This window comes from Silurus meridionalis, chromosome 13 (assembly GCF_014805685.1).
Source record: "Silurus meridionalis isolate SWU-2019-XX chromosome 13, ASM1480568v1, whole genome shotgun sequence".
Lineage (NCBI taxonomy): Eukaryota > Metazoa > Chordata > Actinopteri > Siluriformes > Siluridae > Silurus > Silurus meridionalis.
In genome coordinates, this window is record NC_060896.1 from 15711412 (window position 1) to 15734596 (window position 23185).

Below are 23185 nucleotides of genomic sequence, written 5' to 3' on the forward strand. Positions count from 1 at the left end.
TCCCCTCTGCCTTCCTCTTTTCCTCCTTCCTGGTGGCTCCATCCTCAGCATTCTTCTACCAATATAACTCATTTCCCTCCTCTGTTGAATTGTGGTGAGAGTAGGGAGCAGGTTGAGAAGAGCATGGAGAGGTGGAGTTATGCAATAGAGAGAAGTGGAATGAAAGTAAGTAGGAGTAAGACCGTAGATGTGTGTCAATTAAAGGGAGGGCAGTGGAGTGGTGCAGTTGTAGAGAGAAGAGGTGGTGAAGGTGGATGGCTTTAGGTAACTTGGGCCAACAGTGCAAAATAATGGAGAGTGTGTTAGAGAAGTGAAGAAGAGTGCAGGCAGGTTGCAGGCATGTTGAAACCATCTCAATCTCGCCTCCCTCACCTTGTCACCAAAACATCCTACATGGGCTGTCCCTCTAATAAACTCATTTCTAATCTTGTCCATCCTCATCACTCCCAACGAAAATGTTAACAACTCCAGCTCTGCTACCTCCAGCTCCGCCTACTGTCTTTTACTCAATGCCACTGTCTCTAGTCCATACAATATCACAGGTATCACCACAGTCCTATAAACTTTCCCTTTCATTCTTGCAGATACCCTACTATCACAAATCACTCCTGTCACTCTTCTCCACCCACTCCACCCTGCCTGCACTCTTTTCTTCACTTCCCTAACACACTCTCCATTACTTTGCACTGTTGACCCCAGGTACCTGAACTCCTCCACCTTCTCCACCTCTTCTCCCTGCAACCGCACCACTCCACTGCCCTTCCTCTCATTCACACACAGTTACTCTGTCTTACTCCTACTGACTTTTATTCCCCTTCTCTCCAACGCATACCTTTCCATCACCACTGCACATAGGAAAAGGCTCAGGGCTGATCCTTGATGCAGTCCGACCTTCACCTTGAACCAGTCTGTCGTTACTACTGCACTCTTCACTGCTGTCACACTGTCCTCATACATGTCCTGCACCACCCTCACATACTTCTCTGACACACCAGACTTCCTCATACAATACCACATCTAATCTCTTGGCACTCTGTCGTACGCTTTCTCTAAATCCACAAATACGCAATGCAATTCCTTCTTTCCTTCTCTATACTTCTCCATCAACATTCTCAAAGCAAATAAGGCATCTGTGGTGCTCTTCCTCGGCATGAAACCATACTGCTGCTCACAGATGGTCACCTCTTCTCTCAGCCTGGCTTCCACTACTCTTTCCCAAAACTTGATGGTGTGACTGATCAACTTAATTCCCCTGTGGTTACTGCAGGTCTGCACATCTCCCTTATTCTTAAAGATTGGTACCAGCACACTCCTTCTCCATTCCTCAGGCATCTTCTCACCTTCCAAAATCTTGTTAACTTCTTAGGCTTCTGGGTCGCGTGAGCTCAACTAATAGCCAATTGTTCTCGGGTGTTAATGTTTAGCAATAGATTAAATAAATAGGGAGAAGAGTAACCATGACTAACTATACATCATTCTAAAGCTCTCAGTCTCAAGCAGCCATTTCAGATCACTGTTTTTCAATGGAAAACGTATAACGAATGTATTTGCTGAATTTGTATTAGCAGTACACAACAACAACATGCATAAAAAAGAAAACGTACTACTTACATTAATATTGTAATAACGAGTCACAAACACATCCACTGCTGCTAATCCCAGTTTATTAGGAAAGATAAGGGTCCAGTGATTAACATCCTGTAAAGCATTTCTGCTCCAAACAAACAATAGTGTTGTAATTTAAATGTTTTTCCTTTGTTTACGTAACAGAACTTCGACTGGTGTTTGTGTTTATATATTTCCGAATAACTTTCACATAAAAATCGACATCTTGGTGACAAAAAAACAAATATGGCTGGTAGAATAAAGTGTTACAAAACGTTTGAGACCACGACAAAAGTAAAAAAAAAAAATTATAATAAAAAAGTAAAAGAGTATAAATCTTGGGTGGAGTCTCTACTCTCTCTGCAGGTGTCGCCATGTTTTTTTATGCGCCGCCTTTAATTTCAAACCTTTTATTTCTCAGCCAATAGCATTATGGAAACAAAATGACTGATGGACAATGTAGCCAATAAGTGCAGAATTCTAACGATATGTGAGAGGATTTTATTCTCCACGTGTGTGAGGCTTGGTTTTATTACAATTTACAAACTATTACTGGCTGAAGCAGCGAAGAAGCAGTGACAAACCAGGAAGTGATGCGGCTCTCAGGTCAACATAAACAGCTGTTTATAGCTCGTGCTAACTGGACTTTGTTTACAAAAAAAAGATAACAAGGAAAAAAATGGACAATCAAAAAAGTTGTTTTATCAAAAAAAAAGCAGCGATGTGGAAAATATTTTTGAAGTTAGGTAGAGCATTTCAGCTGTGAGTCCTAAAATTTGGGTGGGGAGGGGCGACATAGTATCAGATAAATGTTTGTAGGAATCTCATTTTTTATCTTCATTCAATTTAAAATATAAACTCATGACACATGTGGCTTTCAACCCATTACTTTTCTGGATTGCTATATGACAGATTTCATGTATTTATATATGAAGGAAAAAAAACAATTATTTAAGGTTTTTTTTTTCTACAGTACTTAATAATCTATAACTTATTATTTTTTTGAACAATATAAACAGTGAATAATGGACAGTAAAGCTCAAAGTGTCTCCTTTTCAGAGTTATTTAAATTGTGTATGAAGCCCACTTTTATCAGGAACTGTTAACATTTAAATTTAGGTAAAGCATTTCAGCTGTGAGTCCCAAAATCTGTGTTGAAGGCTGCTCTCACTTCCTCCTTACTAAATTCTATCCACTTCCTTCTTCACCAACTCCACACCACCCAACCTTCTCTCTCTCTTATTTTCCTTATTCATCAGCTGCTCAAAATACTCCCTCCACTTTCTCAACACACTCTCCTCGCTAGTCAGCACATTTCCATCTCCATCCTTTATTGCTCTAACTAGCTGCACATCCTTCCCAGCTAGGGCTCTCTGCCTGGCCAATCGGTACAAATCCTTTTCTCCTTCCTTAGTGTCCAACCTCTCATACAGCTGCTCATGTGCCTTTTCCTTGGCTTTTTGGTTGCCCAATCATCCAGCACATCTTCACCACCACCGAGCCCCTGTCTGACACATCTTACCTAAATCTTGCCAAAGTTTCCACCATCTACTTCTTTTAGTCCTCACTCTCCTCTTCTCTCCAAAACCATCCTAAAGACCAACATCCGATGCTGCCTAGCTACACCGTCCCCCACCAACACCTTACAGTCTCCAGTCTCCTTCTGTTTGCATCTTCTACATAGAACATAAACCAACTGTGTGCACCTTCCTCCACTCTTATATGTCGGCCTATGCGCCTCCTTCTTCTTAAAATAAGTATTTACCACTGCCATTTCAATCCTTTTAGCAAAATCTACCACCATCTGCCCTTCCACATTCCTCTCCTTAAGGCTATACCTACCCATCACCTCCTCATCACCTCTGTTCCCTTCACCTACATGCCCATTGAAATCTGCCCCAATCACCAATCCTAGGTACACCTTCTACCACTTCATCTAATTCACGCCAGAATTTTTCCTTCTCCTCCTTCTCACATCCGACTTGTGGAGCATAAGCACTGATGACATTCATCATCAACCATTCAACTTCCAGCTTCACGTTCATCAAATTATCAGAAACTCCACCTCCACTACACACTTACTGTATCTCTTCCTTCAAAATCACCCCTACACTATTTCTCTTTTCATCCACACCATGATAGAACAGTTTAAACCCACCTCCAATGTTCCTGGTCTTACTCTCTTTCCACTTGGTCTCCTGAACATACAACATATCTACCTTTCTCCTCTCCATTATATCAGCTACCTCTCTCCCTTTACCAGTCATAGTACCAACATTTTAAGTACCAACTCTAACCTCTACTCTCCTACACTTCTTTCCCTGCCATCTCTGTAGACGTCTTCCTCCAACACATTCTCACTCCCAACTCATCACATATGGACGCTTGGTCAGGATACCCTGGAGTCACATTTTGACGCACTGGGTATCCTTTAAGCGTCATTTTTCAACGTGCAGGGATTCCCATAGACTTCTGTAGATCTCTGAACTGGAACCTGCGGCGTTGAATTTTGACGTGTTGGGGAATCAGACTGCAGTCTGTTTTGTGTTATGAGCGGGATCGGGACTATGATAAATAAGAATAAAAAAAGAATAGCTTGCTATAAATTAATTATGGCAGGGCTACTCAATCCAGGTCATGTTTTTTTTACCACATTTTCTATCTCTAAAACTGCCTCTTTCTCACCAACTACCCTCACCACGTTTATTTATTTATTTATTTATTTATTTATTTATTTATTTATTTATTTATAAGGACTTTATTTATTTATTTATTTATTTATTTATAAGGACTTTATTTATTTATTTATTTATTTATTTATTAATAAATTGATCAGTGGCGCTGACATCATTGTATGGAGATCCCATGCTCCATTGCAATTTTCCACTCGGTAAGTAGAACAGTTCATTAATTTAATTGGGAACAATCCCTACAATTTACGGAACAAAAACTGTTCAATCAGGTGAAGATGTTGTGTTTAGAAGCTGTAGAAGTGAAAGGAAGCAGTTTGTGATGCAGTAAATCACAGCAGACATTATAAAAATATTACTTGCTGCACCAAATGTGTAGTAGGCAGGCTAAGATAGCTAATTACATTCAAGTTTGTTTATTTGTTTTTCCACATTTAATCATGCAAGGAAATAGAGGATGATATTTGGAAATTGTGTGTTTTAAGTTACCAAAATGACAGTAGCACTTTAATACTTTAGCCATTTATAAATGTTCAGATGAGGAACAGTGTTGCCAGACATATTTACAATATAATAAAGCAAATAAAGTGTTCTTGTCTAAAGTATATCAAACTGGTAGCCCTTCACATGAATCAGTACCCAAGAAACAGCTCTCACTTTCAAAAAGGTTGGTGACCCCTGATGTAGGTCATCTAGGGTTAGGGTGTAGGTCATCTCCCAACACTGATGAAGAAAAAAATTGGTAAAAATGTAAGGTGTTCAATTCTGAATTCTAAATCTTTTTTTTTCTCATTAGGTCCTTCAGATTTGCCAGCTTCCAACCTTTCTCTTTTATTTTAGTCCCCTCACCACGCACACACACACACACACACACACACACACACACACACACACACACAATAGCAAAAGGCACTTTTAAGAGCCACGTCTGTCTTGTTAACCTGCTCTCTCTCTCTCTCTCTCTCTCTCTCTCTCTCTCTGTTTACATCTGTAGATGTCATATCTGTCTATCTTTCTGTATATTTCTGTGTATATTTTTGTATATTTCTTGTCAAATTATGACTAGGCCAAAATTCAGGCCCTGCCTATCTTGCCAGACTCCCAACCAGGCAAGCAGAAAAACTTGTCATGTCTGCTTTGAAAGTCTGTCCACTAAACAAAAAATAAAAGACAAAGTGGTGTCACTGGATAGGCAGTGGGGGCAGTCTGTCATTAAAAGCAGAAATGCTGGGAGTATAATTGATTCTGCCCGTATTGCGGTAAGTAAAAATGCTAGTTATTTAAAGTGCCTATGTTTGTCATTTAGTGAATATTATAGTCTAGTACCAGTATAATGTGGCCTTCATAAACCCATTTAACTTAGTCTTCTTTGTATGAAATAAAACTTATCTTTATGTTTAAGTTGTGTTAAAGAGAAACTATAAGTTGTGTTCTCTGTCAAATAATGAATCAGTCATGTTGGCAATGGTAAAAAAATTTCTCAATTCAAATGTTCTCTTTTTTCAAATAATAAACTTTATGAAACTGATTAAGGCTCATTTTCTTGCATTGCACTCCATTGAATGACCTTAAATTAAATCTGCTTTATACAGAATGAATGCACTTGATAATGCAGTGGGTTTAACTAATGTGTATGTGTAATGCTTAACTGCTTTTGTTTATTTCAGGTGCGGAAACTTGAGGCAGTGGGTTACAAGCCTATTTTATTTATTGGAAAACAAGATAAAAAGCATTCAAATAGGTGGGTTGCAGACATAATCACCCATCTGCTCCACACTCCTGTCACAATAAATTTTTTGAATAAGATGAGGACAGCGTATGAATTTATCTTGACTAAGGGTAGGAGCAAGATTTTTGTTCAGAAATAATAATTAGTATTTAAAATGCAGGGTTTTTTTTATTTGTTAATATGTACAGATATTAAATTAATGTAAACTTGTATTAAAGCAACCTCCACAGCACAGCAGCTGGACAATGACATTCCCATAACAAAGCAGCCCAAAAGCCCCAGTCAGGAGCAGTGCAACAGTTCCATTTTGGAGTCGGAGAGCCTCACGGTGGAGCAGTCGAAGAGCCTCATGGTGGAGCCGCCGGAGACCTTCACCGTGGAGCAGCCGGAAAGCCTTACAAAGAAGTCCGAGACTCTATATAAACTCAACCTTGTTTCTCTCTCTTCCCCATGTTCTCCAAATTCACTCTCTCCTAGCTCCTCTACTACTTCCTTAGCTGTTCTAACTTCACACTCTTCTTCTCCTCCATCTTCACTGCCATGTTCTAGGTCTTTGCAACAGAGGAAGAAAAGGACAAAATCCTTAATCAGTTCACTGCCACCTTCTGCCACCACTGTCTCTCCTCCATCATTTATCACCACAGATCTCTCCCTTCCACAGTCTTGTCCTCCAACTGCTCCATCTTCCACCTCCCAGTCCTTGAGTCAGGAGGGGCCATATGTGAAGAAGGGAAGAAAAGGTAAGTTTTTTCGCAGTGGTGTACTTTAATCCACACTATTAATAAATTTGCTCTCAGACAAAGCTGACTTGCAAATTAGATTTATTCGGGTAATCAGGTTATTGGTAGCCAATAAACAGTATTTTGTTATTTTTAGTTATTCAGCTGTGTTTACGTGTCCAATGTCCAAGGGCTGTGGTTATTGTCAATCACTGACTTAAGCTAAGAGGGCTTTGGAAAACCCAGCCCAGTACGTTTTGCTCGATTGACAAAAAGCAGGGGCATAGTCATTTGGACACAAATGGACAGGACCACAGATCACCTCACAAGTGAAATGATAACTATTAACTTGAATTCAACTGCAAACTTGACATTCATTGCTTAATAAACATTCCTTGTGTTTTGATCATTAAGGTTGCCAAAAATGTTGTAGGCAGAAGATCTTCCTATTTCCTATATAAAAAAACCGGGAAAAAAACAAATGGGGTAAAATGTCTTTCATTAGGCTGCTTGTTTGTCTTAGTGACTGATTCTGGCATTCAAAGATATTATATAAAAAAACAAATATAAAATATAACTGAACTCGATCTTGATAATCATGATTTTTGTTCTGTGTTCCAATAACATGTGCACTTATGATCAGTGTTGGGGGTAACGCGTTACAAGTAACGTGCATTACGTAATAATATTACATTTCTGGAGTAACAAGTGAAGTAGCGCCTTACTTTATACATTTACACATTAATATCTGAGTTACTTTTTTAAAAAAGTAATGGGAGTTACTTTTTAGTTAAATTATTTTTCATAAAAAAATAAATACTGAATTAAAATGAACATAGTCACGTAGAATCGCGCACTCATACGTGCGAGCAGCAGGAACAGAAGCAGGTCAGAGATGGCAAACCAGAGAATTACATTACTGTGATGTAAGTATTCTCATTATTTTGAAATAGTCGAGGAAAAGGAGAAAGGAATAATGGTTAAGTGTAGATTATGTGTTGGTGAAAAGCTCTTGTCAACTGCAAAAAATACCACTTCAAAAAAAAAAAAAAAAAACATCTGCATGCAAAGCACAGCACTACTGTGTGTGTGTGTGTGTGTATGTGTGTGTGTGTGTGTGGTTGTGTGTGTATAATGTTGAATATATGCAACATTATGCAATGTTACATATATGGAAATGGAGACAGAAATATAGAAAAATTTTGCTGACTTTCCACCACTGCAGCTCTATAAAGCTCAGAATAAAAGTTTTCCGTGGGAGACACATGTACGATGCCATCGCAGCGGAGAGAGAAAGCAAATTCACAGCTCATTTGCTCTTTGTGGGAAGATAAACTGCCACGGTCACTGATAATAGCGCAAACTTTGTAAAAAGCCTTCAGAATGTTTCAAGCTGATGATGAAGCAGAGAATGACGTAGACAAGGATGAGGTCATATTTACGGAACTGCACAAAGTTTTACGTGATGACAGTGAAAGGTATGTTCTTCCTCCACATCACCGGTGTGCCGCCCACACTCTTAACCTTACATTTACGAACGATAGTTACATTCCTGACGGCGAAGCAGATTGCAAAGCAGTGTACAGAAGTGCAACTGGAAAGCGTGCAGCCTTGTGGTCAAAATTTAGTCAATCATCTTATTGTTCCTGTCAGGAATCCACCTGCCACGCCCCCTTCAGTGGCTGTCATTGCCTCCGCGTGCTCCCAAGCTCGCAGCGCAAATCATGCACAGCTGAAGCACGTTACTCACTCACTCCCGGCTCCCATATAAACCACTCACTCACCCACACTCACGGTCCGTTATTGTATGTTCATGCATGTTCGCTTAGGTTCATGTGCGTGTTTGCTTAGGTTCATGTGCGTGTTTATCGGCGTATGCGCGTTTCCGCTACGTACCCGTTTTCTCGGACTCCTCTCTCTCCACGGCTGCGCTTGCCCTTCCGGAGCGCACCCTGGATTACCCCGATCCTCCCAGTACTCCCAGGCTGCATTTGTGCTCTTAGTGTGGATTAAGTTTCTATGTTCCTGCCAGCACCGCGCTTTCCCACGCGCATCTGTGGATTACTCGTCCCGAGCGGATGTATACTTTTGGTTTGTGACTCTTTGTATCCGGTGTGAGTGTTTTGAGTTGGCTTTGCCTTTTTTTTAATTAAAACTCTGTTTGCTGGTATTTCGGCTTCTGCCTCCATATCTTCGCATAACAGAATAACGGACCCCTGAAAAGGAATTTAAGGACAAAAAAAAAAAAAAAGGGGAACATGATCGGATTACCGCCGTGGTCCCGGCGCGAACCGACCCTCGGAGGTAGGACTGGCTCAGCCGCGATCAAGCGACGGCCAAGCTCCGCCCCCAGGAAAACCCGGAAACTCGCCGGCATTTCTCGATCGTGCTCGGCAGCACCACACCCCCTCGATGACGTCATGGGACTCCCAGGTCGCTTCTCCGGCAACAGGGCTGAGTGGAGCTTATTTTTACGGAGTGTAGAAGGTTATATGGAGGGGTACCCATCCAGCTTCCTTACGGAAGGAGCGAAGATCGCGTTCCACATCTCTCTACTGACTGGAGAAGCTCTCTCTCTTGCCAGTGGGTTGTGGGACGTGACTGGAGGTGAGTTCTGCTCGTGCGTCCGGTTCCTGCAGCTGCTCACCAAGGAACTCAGGATGATCACGGCTGATCTCCATCTCCTCTCCCCTGCTTCCGAGAAAGCTGTTCCGCACCAGAGCTTCCAGGACGGCTCTGTCCCACTACAGGACCTCCAGGAGCTCTCCTCTCTGCTCCAGAACCTCCGGGATGGCTCCACCCCGCTCCAGAATCTCCGGGATGACTCAGCTCCGCTCCAGGTCTCCGAGGAGAGCTCCTCTCAGTTCCTGAGCATCCAGAGTGGCCCCAAGAGCTCTTCTCAGTTCCAGGGTCCTGAAGAGAGCTCCGTTCTGCTCCAGGGTCTCTGTGAGTGCTCGGCTCCGTCCCCGGTCCTCCGTGGGAGCTCCTCTCTGTCCCTGAGCGACCCCGTGAGCTCCTCTCTGTCCCAGAGCGACCCCGTGAGCTCCTCTCCGTCCCAGAGCGACCCCGTGAGCTTCTCTCTGTCCCAGAGAGTCCCCGAGAGCTCGGTCCCGCTCCAGAGAGTTCCCAAGAGCTCGGTCCCGCTCCCGGTCCCCGAGGAGAGCTCTGCTTCGCTCCCGGTCCCCGAGGAGAGCTCGGTTCCGTTCCAGGACCTCCAGAAGAGCTCCTCTCTGCTCCAAGGTCTCCAGGCGAGCTCGGTTCCGCGCCAGCGCCCCAAAGAGAGTTTGGCTTCGCTCCAGCCCCAAGGCTCTCAACCTGGCTCCAGGACTGTGAAAGGGATGTCGAACCGCTGCCTCTGGCTTCATCCAAAGGCGACGGCTCACCCCACAAGCACACAGAAGGCGACGTCGGTCCTCCAGGTTTCTCCGAGTCCCTCCGAGTCCCTCTCTGGGCGACGCGACGTCTCAGAGCTCCTCTCCAGGCGACATCTTGCTCCCAAGATCCTTTGACAGCGACGTCTCGTCCCAGAGCCACAAGGAAGGCCTGGCAGTCCCAAGGCCCTCAGAGAGGAAAAACACAGACCCAGGTTTCGCCGAAGGCGACGTCTCGCCCAGCGCTCCGCCGGCGAGGTCTCGCCCGCGCTCCGCCGAAGGCGAGGTCTCGCCCCCGCGCTCCTCCGAAGGCGACGTCTCGCTCACGAGCTCCTCCGAAAGTGACGTCTCGCTCATGAGCTCCTCCCTCGGCGACATCTCGCCTCCAAGTTCCCAGGAAAGTGACGCGTTGCCCCTGAGCTCCCCGGACGTTGACATCGCATTGATGAACCCTGCTGAAGTCATCACTCGGCCTCTGAACCTTATCAAGGACGACGCCTGGCCTCAGGGCTCAGCTGAGGGCATGGCTCAGGCCACCGACAAGGGCACGGCTCGGCCTCGGTTCTCAGTCATGGGCATCGCCCCATCTCCGGCCTCCATCCAGGGGGTCTTCCAGCCGGTAAGCCCCGTTGAGAGCTACACCCCGCCTCCGGTAGTCACCAGGGTTGTCTTTCCGTTCCAGGTTCCCGTGGGTGATGAGTATCCGTTCCAGGTCGCCAGGGCGGTCGTCGCACAACCTCAGGTCGTTGCCAGGGATGTCATGCCTTGCCGGGTCTCCATGGTGACCGCCTCTCAGCTCCAGACCACCGCAGGGGAGGTCGCTCAGCTGCCAGTCTCCGCTGAGGGCGTGGCTCCGTTCCCGGTCTCCGCCTTGGGCGTCGCTCCGCTTCAAGTCTCCATGGAAGGCGTCTCTCGGCCTCTGCTCTCTGCTGTGGACCCTGGAAGACTGGAGGGGCCCTCATCCGAGTGCCCGGGCCCACCGGGCGGTTGGTGGGTTGGGGGCGTCCAGTGCCGCCTCTTTGGGGGGGGTGGTGTCAGGAATCCACCTGCCACGCCCCCTTCAGTGGCTGTCATTGCCTCCGCGTGCTCCCAAGCTCGCAACGCAAATCATGCACAGCTGAAGCGTGTTACTCATTTACTCCCGGCTCCCATATAAACCGCTCACTCACCCACACTCACGGTCCGTTATTGTATGTTCATGCATGTTCGCTTAGGTTCATGTGCGTGTTTGCTTAGGTTCATGTGCGTGTTTATCGGCATATGCGCGTTTCCGCTACGTACCCGTTTTCTCGGACTCCTCTCTCTCCACGGCTGCGCTTGCCCTTCCGGAGCGCACCCTGGATTACCCCGATCCTCCCGGTACGGCTGCATTTGTGCTCTTAGTGTGGATTAAGTTTCTATGTTCCTGAGCAGATTTATACTTTCGGTTTGTGACTCTCCGTATCCGGTGTGAGTGTTTTGAGTTGGCTTTGCCTTTTTTTTTTTATTAAAACTCTGTTTGCTGGTATTTCGGCTTCCGCCTCCATGTCTCCGCATAACAGTTCCCAGAAGTTATTAATCATTTTAAATGTTTAAGACATGTCTTTTGCCCTAATATAACTGATTTCTTAATGGCAATTATCTATATTACATCTGTTACACCTGTAAGGCGTGAAAGAGCTACAAGTAACGCAAAAGTAATATAACGCATTACTTTCCGTAAAAAGTAACTAGTTAATGTAATTAGTTACTTTTTTGGGGAGTAACTCAATATTGTAATGCATTACTTTTAAAAGTAACGTTGCCCAACACTGCTTATGATACTTTGCTTTCAAGCATTTTTTGCCTGAGTCTCCAAATACCAACCAGCTTTCAGAATGTAAATTTTGAGGGTTTTGTCGTTGTTGTTCTTTTTGTTTTTTGTTATTGCTGTAATTCATTAAAGTTTTTTTACAGTGCATACACTCTTTTAGTATTTTTTTGTTGTTGTAATTTTAAACACCTTTTGCATGTTCTCTGAACTGCGTAACAGCCAGGGGGTGTAACATGGAGAGGACATGCTACAAACATACTGTTATAATGGTTTTCCCAAAGACATGATTTTTGCAGAGCAGTTTTATAATGGGTAAGTTTACATGAATTGTCTCTTATGCCATGCATGAATAAATACCAAAATATAAATATAAAAATATATGTAGTGTTACATATTTCCCATTTACATATTTCTTTTCATTTAGCCTAAAATAGAATATGTTTATTAATAAGAATGTTTATTAAAATGTACATATTTTACTAAAACTGATTGCCTTATTTGCATACAATTTTATTATGAATAAAATGTATATATATATATGTGTGTATATATATATATATATATATATATATATATATATATATATAATGTATAATATATATACAGCTGTATACAGTATGAGGAATATATTATATATATATATATATATATATATATATATATATATATATATATATATATATATATTTATATTTCCTCAAACTGTATACAGCTGTTCATTACAACATAGGCAATTAGGCCATTGTTTTAGGAAAAAAGATTCACTAATCAATAATTTAATCTACATAAGGTAAGCTCCAGATAGAAATCTATAACTGTAAAACTGTATTTTTAATAAGAAGAAATAAATATATAACTGACCTGTTATAACCCACCTGAAGCCGGTAGATCCTGTAATTACTATATTTGGACAATTAAGTGGGACGTTTATTTTGACGGGGTGTGGCTGGATTAACTTTTAGGCAAAAATAGAAGGTGCTTCATGTTGCAAACTGTTTTACTTTCATTATGACTTCACTAATACTGTCACTAAACAATGAGGTATTGCTTTGGTACAAGAAATTCACAATTTACCGAGATCCTAACCGTAACACTACAGCACAAGTATACACTTCAATGAACTACAAATTACAGCACCATGTTTTTCCATCCCATTGATAGAGTGACAAAGGCTTACGGGTAATGTAGTTGTAAAATCTAGTAATTAAATGAAGTAAACACTAAGTTCAATGAACAAATGAACATCTAAATATGTTCATTGTGCAAACCTTTGATATATTTGAGAGCTAGGTTCAAATGTGGCATTTTACTTAGAACACTTTTTAAAACACCTTTTATTTTTACAAACTGTTTATATACACTATATTCAAAAGCATTCACTCGTCTGCCTTCACATGCAAATGAACTTGATTAACATCCGATTCTTAATCTATAGGATTTAATATGATGTTGGCCCAAACTTTGTAACAGCTCAACTCTTCTGGGAAGGCTTTTCACAAGGTTTAAGAGTGTGTTCATGAGAATTTTTGACCATTTGTCCAGAAGCGCATTTGTTTGGTCAGACACTGATGTTGGACATTGAAGGCCTGGATTACAGTTTTTGATCTAATTCATCCCAAATGTTCTATCGGGTTGAAGTCAGGACTCTTGTGCAGGACAGTCGAGTTCTACCACACTTAACTCACTCATCCATGTCTTTATGGATCTTGCTTTCTGCACTTGAGCTCAGTCATGTTGGAAGAGGAACGGGCTATCCCCAGTCTGTTCCGACAAAGTAGGTAGCATGAAACTGTCCAAAATATCCTGAAGCATAAAGTGTTCCTTTCACTGGAGCTAAGGGGCCGAGCCCAACTACTTAAAAACAACCCAACATAATAATCACCCTCCACCAAACTTTACACTTGGCACAATGCAGTCAGACAAGTACCGTTCCCCTGGTAACCCCCAAACCAGGCTTGTCTTTAGGATTGCCAGACAGTGAAGCGTAATTAGTCACTCCAGAGAACAAGTCTTCACTGCTCTATAGTCCAGTGGTAGCATGCTTTACACCACTGCACACTTGCTGATGTAAGGCTTGGATGCAGCTGCTCGACCATAAACCTCTCTGTGCACTGTTCTTTAGCTAATCTGAAGGGCACATGAAGTTTGGAGGACTGTAGCTACTGGCCCTGCAGAAAGTTGATGACTTCTGTGCACTATGTGTTTTAGCATCCTCTGACCCACTCTGTGGTTTTACATGTTCTATCACTTTGTGGCTGAGTTGCTGTCATTCCCAATCGCTTCCACTTGGTTATAACACCTTTAACAGTTTACTGTGGAATATTTAGTAGTGAGGAAATTTCATGACTGAACTTATTGCACAGGTGGCATCCTGCCAAGGTACCATGCTGGAATTCACTGAGCTCCTGAGAGCAACCCATTCTTTCACAAATGTTTGTAAAAGCAGTCTGCATAATTGGAACACCTGAATAGCAAAACAGCAATAAATGAACTTGCAAATAAGGATTCCTGCTTATTATAATAGATTTCTTTGTCTTGCTTGTCTATGTCCTTATTATAATCTGCTTATTCCATGTCTATAAACAGGTTTCAACTGTTATACAGTACCCTAATCTAGAACACAGGCATGTGGCCAGTTGTTTTTCCTCAGCCCAGGGATGAAGACCTAAAATTTCATTTGAAGTGTTTAGATGCAAAAGCCTTTTAATGGTGTTTAAAATTTTCTTCTGAAATGGACATTCTCTCAGGCTCCTTTTTTCTGTCCATTAATTCCACTTTAATTAAATGTTAGTTTTATTGCCATTCAAGTGAATAAACTGAACATAAACTTTGGCACATAAGAAAAATGCTCATTTTTTTTCTAAATGGATCAGAGGCTTTTGCACCTGAACTCTTCATATGTCCAATATGTATCTAATTATTATTTTTTACAAATCTACGAGTTTTTTCTTTGCATATTAACTAATTATTTTGGCTGGCTGTATTTATTCCAAATGTGTAAACTACTGAGTAGTTTTATTCATACCAAAATGTCGTATTTTATAAGCTCAGTAAAAAGTATTTTGCAGCCTAATACTTTACAACTACAAAGAGCCATGAGAAGTAACAAATCATCTAGAGTAACTGAAATCTATACTTTAGTACAGTACAGTACAGTACTTAGCCTTACAATAACACACTTCATTTCCATCACTGACTGGTTGTATTTCTATGTATGTGAAAAAAGAGACTACACTTTGGTTATATTTATAAAATGACAAAAAGCTGATTTTATTACAAACTTTAGATTCATTAGAAATATTATAAACAATCATCATTGTTGTGTATGTTTATTAGGGCTTTTTACTTAATTAGACAGGACATGTCCTATGTAGTTATAGGAATATGAACTAGTCAAAAAGACTCTTACTAATAGTAAAATAAAGATAATCAGACAGTTGTGATGGCTGAAATAACTTAACTTATAACATTCTTTCTCAGCAACTCTCGCTGGCAAACAAGCAGGACAGTTCTCAGAGGGTCTCAGCACGAGTTGAAAGATATTTCCAATGTTTATTCATCTCTGCAACAACAATTTTCTGCTCCTCCTGAAGTCGCCTTAGTGACATCATGATGTGGAATGCCTTTCTTTTGTCAACAGTGTCTGGAATGCATGAGAAAAACTTCATATGGGGTTGCAGATTGACATTTGTGGCATTGTGGCTGATGTGTTATTATATAAAATAATTGTCAAAAGACTAGTGTACATACCACTGTGTGGTAGCTGCCATGGCCAAGCTGTCTCACCAGACAAAATGGTTTCCAAGCACAGAGTTTTTGTTTTTGGAACCATTATGTTGTATTTCTCCACAACTGATGTCAGGATCCCCTTCTCTTTCCTGATCTTGCGGCGGATCCTGGCACGACCTTTCTTGCCATCTGTATCTTTATAGAGACGCTGGGAACGCCTCTTGATACTTGCCACCAGCACCTCAATTCTGCTGGCCAAAGCATCAACATATACAGTACACACACACACACACACACACACACACACACACACTAGTCATTTCCTCACCGTTTGCCCACTCCTTTACATCATTGACCCAGTCTTCCAATTGGCTTTCTGTCACTGTCAGTTCGACTTTCATGGACTCTAGGTTTTGCAACTAGCTTTGCAGAGCTTTCGTGTTCTGAAATGACAAGAAATCACAGATAGTATAAAAACAAAGAAATCTTCAATATACAGGGTTCATTAAAAATAATTAACCGATTTCATTACACAATATTTTATTAAAGAAAAGAAAAGAAAACTAGAACAAAGTCAAAAGTATTAACTTCACAATCAACTTGGATAATTCATGGTCACTGACTCATTCCATGACGATGCTTGAGAACTGAAGCAATGAGTCATGATATCGTTTCATTCGTTTTGAATAACCTGTACAGCTTCAAAAATGAATGACATTCATTACTGAGCATCTAGAACTTATTCTACTGATTCTATCTTACCTTCTGATATCGGCGGCTCAGTGCGGTGGTCTTAAAATAGTCGGAAAATAGTTGATGAAAATAAGACTCTCGTAAACAAAATTTGTAGTTGGAGGCAATTGTACTCCTGTATAAAGTCTAATCATCTGCGATTTTACAGTACATGTTTGGATGCCTTGTGAATGTAGTCCACAAATCTTGTCACATCTTCATCCTTAGCTATAAAGACGTCTTCAAAGATGGCCTATTCTTCAGATCTATAAAAAAGAAAAACAAAAAAACCCAACAAAAAATACATACAGAACAGGTACACAAAATTGAATGATACATTCTTATCTAATTTAACTTTACTATGCACATTAAATGGATATTTCTTCTTATTAATATTGTTTCAACAGTGTGACATTATACACAATTCTGGTATACCTAGCTACATTCTTGAAACGGTTAAGCTTGCGGTTTCCATCTACTGAAACTGCCAGAATATCTGGGGTGCGTGCAGGACAGATGACAGGCTCTTCCTTGCAGATTTTGTCCACCTCAAAACGGACAGCCTCCCACTTAAAAAAACTTTTTCTGAAAACTGTCTGTGGAGATCTTGCCAGTCTATTGAAAGTAAGGAAACCAACAGCTAATAATGTAAAACAAATGCATTAGCATCAAACACCTTTCAACCCAGAATACAGAAAGATCACCAATACTGTAGGATAAATAAACGTAATACTCACACGACTATAGCGGACAGTTCGCTGATCCAGCATTCTTGAAAAAGCTTGTCAGGACAGTCCTGGGGCTGCCATCTTCATTTCTTCAAATGAAAAAAAGACATGTGGCATAAATTGTGGCATAAATTGTGGCAAAGTTAAGGGTTGCAGGCCAGTAGTCACAGGCAATATGACTAAGATGGCGGCGCGGCAGTAGCTCGCAGCGGCCGCTCCGGACCCAAAATGGTGCTAACATTATTCTGTAGCCCGCCCTACACAACACATGGGCATCGGAGCAACCGGTGTCCCTGTGTACAACCGAAAAACATTGAAAGAACTCAGAAACAACCCAAACAACACCATAAATGACGACCTGCGGCAGAAGCTACGCGACCTCGGCGTGCTCCGAGAACCAGGCCTCCAGACCTCGCATCGCCTGCGGAGGACGGACGGAGGAGGGGAATCGAAGCGTTGCGCAAGGAAGCAGAAACGCGGAAAGCGAGCGGGTGCTAATGCTAGGCTAAAAGCAAACCCTAGCCGGCCCGCTCTACCATCACTACTGCTGGCAAATGTCTGCTCCCTGGACAATAAATTAGACTACATCAGACTCCAACAAGCTACTCGGCGTGAGTACAGACACTGCTGCGTTTTGTGTTTACTGAGGCGTGGCTGAGCGACAGAGTTCGGACGCCGCCATACAGCTGGACGGGCTAGCCACGTTTCGTGCCGACAGAAATGCAGCTCTGTGCGGTAAGACTCGCGGCGGCGGTCTGTGTGTTTACATCAAGACGGAATGGTGTAAGAACTCTGTGCTTGTTTCTACCTACTGCTCATCGCTGCTGGAGTTTATTGTTGTGAGATGTAGACCTTTTTATTTACCCCGGGAATTCACCACCGCTATTGTGTTCGGAGTGTACATACCACCTAGCGCTAATGCTAAGGAAGCGCTCAGCGTGCTCTACGGGACCATTAGCGAACTTCAAAACACACACCCTGACGGACTGTTTATAGTCGCCGGAGATTTTAATCATGCAAATCTCAGGACTGTGCTTCCCAAATTCTATCAGAATGTGGACTTTGCAACCAGAGGAGAAAACACGCTGGATGTTGTTTACACAAACATCCGGGCGCATACCGGGCGAAGCCCCGCCCCACCTCGGGTACTCAGACCACATCTCTGTTATGCTGATCCCAGCATACAGACCACTCAGCAGGCGTTCAAGACCAGCTCAAAAACAAGTGAGAACCTGGCCAGCAGGATCCATGTCTGCTCTCCAGGACTGTTTTGAATGCACTGACTGGGACATGTTCAGGGAAGCTGCAACCAATGGCGATTTCATCAACTTGGAGGAGTACACGTCAACAGTGACCAGTTACATCGGCAAGTGCATTGACGACGTGACTACCTCCAGGACCATCACTATACGTTCCAACCAGAAGCCATGGATGACCGCCAAGGTTCGTGCGCTGCTAAAACAAGAGACTCTGCCTTCAGAGCAGGGGACAAGACGGCCTTAAAACAGCAAGGGCCAAACTGTCCGTGCTATCAGAGAGGCGGCGCGACACGCCAAGAGAATCCATGGCCACTTCCAGGACAGCGGAGACACCCGGCGCATGTGGCAGGGCATCCAGGCGATCACGAATTACAAGACCACATCACCTGCTTGTGACCGTGACGCCTCCCTTCCAGATGCGCTGAACGACTTCTACGCCCGGTTCGAGGGGCAGAACAACGTGGTGGCGAGGAAGACAATCCCTCCTCCCAGTGACCAGGTGCTCTGTCTAACCACAGCTGAAGTGAGGAAAACTCTATGCAGAGTTAACCCACGGAAGTCTGCTGGACCAGACAACATTCCTGGCAGAGTGCTCAGGGAATGTGCAGAACAACTAGCAGATGTCTTCACTGACATCTTCAACATCTCCCTGAGCAGCGCCACTGTTCCTTCGTGCCTCAAGATGACGACCATCATTCCTGTGCCGAAGAAGTCTTCTGTGTCCTGCCTCAATGACTATCGTCCCGTTGCACTCACACCCATCATGATGAAGTGCTTGAGAGGCTTGTCATGAGGCACATAAAGACCCAGCTCCCACCCGCACTGGACCCCATGCAGTTTGCGTATCGTCCAAACCGCTCCACGGACGATGCCATCTCCACAACCCTCCATCTGGCCCTCACCCATCTGGATAACAAGGACTCTTATGTAAGGATGCTGTTCATAGACTTCAGTTCAGCATTCAACACAATCATTCCCCAGCACCTGATTGAGAAGCTGAGCCTACTGGGCCTGAACACCTCTCTCTGCAACTGGATCCTGGACTTCCTGACCGAGACCTCAGTCAGTCCGGATCGGGAACAGCATCTCCAGCACCACCACACTGAGCACTGGGGCCCCTCAGGGCTGTGTGCTCAGTCCACTGCTGTTCACTCTGCTGACTCACAACTGTGCTCCAATGCACAGCTCGAATCATATCATCAAGTTTGCTGATGACACGACCGTGGTGGGTCTAATCAGCAAGAACGACAGTCAGCATACAGAGAGGAGGTGCAACGGCTAACAGCCTGGTGTGGAGCCAACAACCTGTCTCTGAACGTGGACAAAACCAAAGAGATGGTTGTTGACTTCAGAAGAGCACAGAGTGACCATTCTCCACTGATCATCGATGGATCTTCAGTGGAGATCATCAAGAGCACCAAATTCCTTGGTGTTCATCTGGCGGATAACCTCACCTGGTCACTTAACACCAGCTCCATCACCAAGAAAGCCCAGCAGCGTCTCTACTTCCTGAGAAGGCTGAGGAAAGCCCATCTCCCTCCCCCCATCCTGACCATGTTCTATAGAGGGACCATCGAGAGCATCGTGAGCAGCTGCATCACTGCCTGGTTTGGGAATTGCACCGTCTCGGATCGCAAGACCCTACAGAGGATAGTGAGGACAGCTGAGAAGATCATCGGAGTCTCTCCCTCTATCATGGACATTTACACCACACACTGCATCCGCAGCAAACAGCATTGTGGACGACCACACACACCCATCACACACATACTTCACCCTCCTACCATCAGGAAAACGGTTCCGAAGCATTCGGGCCGCCACAACAAGACTGTGTAACAGTTTTTCCATAAGCCGTCAGGCTCCTGAACAAACATCTGGACTGAACTCTCTCTCTCACACACACACACACACACACACTTACACACAACTGAGTGACTGATCTGCACAACCGGACTCAACACACATACACTTCACACACCCAGGTCTCAGCACCATTCACACCTCTCATTATAGCATAATGTTTACATGCCGTTTGTTGCTGATCTCCGGGACTTGCTCTATTTGCACATTATTCTGTGAATCCATTGGTCACTGTTCACTTTATCTTGATTGCTGCTACCATATTTTTTTACACTATTATAGGATTGCAAAATTCTGTTTATATTTGTTTACATTTCTGCTACTGTGCACCTTATCCTGTCACGACAAGTTTTACTGGCGGAGCTACTGCTGCTTTTATTTTTATATTTTGTGTATTTTGTATTGTTCTGCACTGTCTTGTGTTGTCTTTTGCACTGTCTTGTGTTGTCTTTTGCACTGTTTGCACCAGTTGCACACATGCACTTTATGTGGTGAGGATCTTAGTTCCTGGCCCTTTGTTCTTCTGTACTGTGACTGTTGTTTTTATGTTGTTTTATGTAGCACCTGGGTTCAGGAGAAACGTTGTCTCATTTCACTGTATACTGCATCAGCTATATATGGTTGAAATGACAATAAAAGCTTCTTGACTTGACTTGACTTGACTTCGATTTAGCTCGAACACTCCAGCAACCCAAGTGGCTTGGCATGCCTCACAACTCAACTTAGGCATGCCGTCATATCGTCCTGAAAAAATCAAAAACATTTCCACTTTAATGTAAACCTTAAGTGAATAATCAGGTTTTGGATTATTTCAACCTTTTTTTTACATGACTTTGTATACTTGTTAAACATTAATCGAAAGTAATGTGTAGATCTTACATACAGACCTGTGCCCAACTTATGGAGGTAGAGCATGTATAGATTTTTATCTTCACACACTTACCATTCATTGTGATCACAGCAACAGTCTTCCCTGGGCTGACCCTCAGTGACTCTGGTGAACAACCACACATTTTGTCAGGAACCTCCACAGGCACATGGCGCACTGAACAAGATCAAACGTGAATTAAGATCATTTGGATTGACTGAGTAATATAACATTGGACCGATTCTATGGTATTGAAGTACATTGCTGAAAAAGTATACAGAGATGCTCAAAAAGCTGACTGACACGAAGTATCCACATAAATTTAATATCAAACAACAAGAGACAAAAAGGCATATTTAAATAGTAAAGCTTATGAGGACTACCAATTCCTAGAATGATATTTATGTTGTCCAGACACAAACAAGAACTTACCACAATGGGAAAGAGCCTTATCTACAACAAAAGTTGTTGGAGGCAATGGCTGGTAGAATCCAGGAGTCATGGCATCTCGGTTATGGAGAACATGTCTGGTGTGCATGATGACATCACATTCAGCACAAAAGAAGGGGCGTGGTCGACAGTCACAACACCGGACAGCAGCTGGATTGCTTCCACACAGTTGGCAGATGTGTGTTACCACATTTTCCCGTGCCACATCCATGTTCACCAGGCGGGGTCTCTCTGCCCTCCACTTCTCTGAAATGAGACTTTGTCTTGTGCTCCAGTTTAAGAAAAATAGGAGAGGATCTCTTGAGGTTCCAAGAGCTGATGCATCATCTAAAGAATCGCTCAGTGAGTGCTGGAGATCTTGCATGAAACACTCTATTAAAATAGTATGGAATATTAAACACACACATACACACATATTATATATATATATATATATATATATATATATATATATATATATATATATATATATATATATATAATGTAATTTACAGAATGAAGTACACACCAACAGTCTCTGGAGAAAAAGGTCACCTCACAGTTAGTGTCAGGAGCATTGATGTGTGGATCAGTTTTCCGAATGTGATCAGCTGTACCACATAAAAACAATAAAGAACAACATTCAGAACATTTACTACCCGTCCCACAATTTGATCTCCCTTATTACCAGTGTAAAATGGTCCAAGCTCACTGTTTAACATTTAGTCGAGAGGACTAGCAGACTTTTTATTTCCCAAACTCAAATGTAGACAGTTCAACTGCTTGCAGTTATCTCTCTATAATGTGTCAAATAGATCAGGAAAGCAAATAAACATGCTTGCTGTAGAAGCAGATCATAAAAAAAACAAGCTGGTTGGCCACTATCAACACACTCAGAACAAACTGCTTCAAACAAATCTTACCAAGACCAATCATTTAGTGAAGCTTATACTTCTTTACACAAATACTGTATTTTATTCAATTTATTTTCATGCTAAAAATCAGTGCTTCTGGTTTGATTGTTTACATCATATTCCTTGTTTGATACATTCATAAGTGCAGATCCAGATATTCAATATACCTTGAATGAAAAATTATACTGACCCTCGTTTGACTGATTCCTGCTTGATCTTGGTCTTGCATAGACAATGTTTCCATCACTGTCTCTCTTTCTCCAATGTACCCTTGGATCAGGTGTTTTTACTGCTGCTGCTGCCTCCTCTCCCTGCAGCTATTGAAGTAAGTCATCAAGACTTTGGAGCTCATTATTGATTTCTTGATGCTTAACCATGTTATCCAGCACATAAACTGTTCTTGTATGTTCTAAATCACTCATGGTAAGGGGCATAAACAGGAACAGACAAAAAGACGGACAGATACAACAACAACAACAACAACAGATGTGATGTGCTAAATGACAGACATAGAAAATAGTTTACAACGTAGTTACAACCTAACCTTCTTTAGACAAGAACACCTAATTTGCTTTATTATATTGTAAATATGTGATGCTCCACAGTATTGTTTTTTTTTTTTTTAATTTATTAATTAATTGTCAAAATTAATTTGTATTGTTATTGCTAAGATTTGTGTATTTACTAGAGTTTTTTGTGTGGATATGTGAACAATTACTGGAAAACACAACAATCTGGCAACACTGTTCTTCATCTGAAC

The 23185-nt window shown here is 42.5% G+C and overlaps 1 long non-coding RNA gene across 1 annotated transcript; it reads right to left on the reverse strand.

Annotated features, from left to right (window-relative positions):
- Window positions 1-15393: 15393 nt before the first annotated feature.
- LOC124396085 lies at window positions 15394-16008 on the reverse strand. The gene is made up of 3 exons (XR_006927723.1): window positions 15964-16008; window positions 15657-15883; window positions 15394-15549 (listed from the first exon to the last, which is right to left on the reverse strand). It is a non-coding gene; the product is annotated as an uncharacterized LOC124396085 (long non-coding RNA).
- Window positions 16009-23185: the final 7177 nt, after the last annotated feature.